The sequence below is a fragment of the Hipposideros armiger genome, unplaced genomic scaffold (assembly GCF_001890085.2).
Source record: "Hipposideros armiger isolate ML-2016 unplaced genomic scaffold, ASM189008v1 scaffold_1867, whole genome shotgun sequence".
NCBI lineage: Eukaryota > Metazoa > Chordata > Mammalia > Chiroptera > Hipposideridae > Hipposideros > Hipposideros armiger.
The window spans coordinates 12,677-14,198 of NW_017733217.1; positions in this window are offsets into that span (position 1 = coordinate 12,677).

A 1,522-nucleotide genomic window follows, 5' to 3' on the forward strand; every position below is an offset into this window, starting at 1 on the left:
GGCCGCTGACGCTGGCTGCCGGCTACACATTCTAGCCCATGGCAACCCACTGCCACAGGGGCTGCAGCCCACGCCGTCGCCGGTGATTCACAGCAGCTCACCTCCAGGTTGAGCTGTTGTTCAGCATCTTAGCTGTAGAGGGCAGTGTCACTGGCACTCACATGTGGGATCTGAACCGGGTCCCTCTGGCATCCCAAGCCAGTTCTTAACCATCGCGCCACTCGACCGGTCCTAGATTATGCTTTTGATGTCATCTCTATAAACTCTTTGTTCTTCTGTACTTGTTTGATTGCTTATGCTTTTTTATTTATCAGTGGCTTTGAGCAATTTAATTATGATGTGCCTTCAAATAGTTGTCTATGTATTACTTGTATCTGTGGTTTGTTAATCTTCAATTTCAGGATATAAAATTTTCATTTTATTTAAAATTTTTCACATTTTCTTTAAATAATTCCAATGCAACCACTTTTCATATAGCCAACTTCTCATTGTGCCTATTTTCTGTATTTTCTCCAAGCCCCATCAAAAGACGGATTTTGGTTATAAACAGTATATGTTTATTTCTTCAAATGCATCCATTTATATAAAATCTATCATGATCCTTTTTTATGCCTTTACCATGTTAGGGACTACAGGATAAAATTATGAATGCAATATACAGAATCAATGGCTTTATAAAAATAAATGTTTCATGGCAGAGAAATGTAAGCAGGACTGTAGGAATGGCACCAATCAGACTTGAAATTAAATAAAGGTTAATATCTAAAGTATGAGCACAAAACAGCCAGCTGTTAGTGATATATGTTGTTTGAAAGTAGTAAACAGTTTTCTTTATTTCTATGCTTATCACACTTGGAATCTTGCCCACCCCATGGAGGTAACAGCACCAGGTAAAGCAAAGCCCGTTACAGCNTCCTTCCTTCCTTCCTTCTTTCCATTTTTGACTCTTGGGTAACTTTTCTTTTTTGCACCACACAGACTCTAGACAATATTGTAGCTTAGATAAGCATTCCCATCAAGAGTCTACATTTATACCGTGGTGTCCTCACACGAGTGACACAGTGTAGAAATGTCTACATGCTGCCCTATTATTTTAAAATCTTAGGGAATTAAAATAACACGTTATGCAAATAAGTGTTGCTTGCTTGATTTGTTGCTTATGTTGTTTTTACTTTGCCCTCAGGGACAGAAATTTGTTACTTTACTGTTCATGTCACTGTGAATTTCCATCACCTGTCTGGTTCCACTTCTCTTATGCTTTTTTTTTTTTCTTTTACAGCGTATTACAGCATTTCAGTGATTCTGTCCTGTGCAAACACACTCCAGTACAGAACTATTCCATCACCACAAAGTTCCCTTTATAGCCCATTAATAATCAGTGTTGTGGCTGGACCAGCCCTAATGGTTTTTATGGTTGCAAGGCACCTTTTAGCAATAACTTCAAGGAAACTTTGAAAAAATACAGGTTTCTTATTTACAAGACCTTGAAATTACACAGCACACTTGGGCCACACTGAGAGGT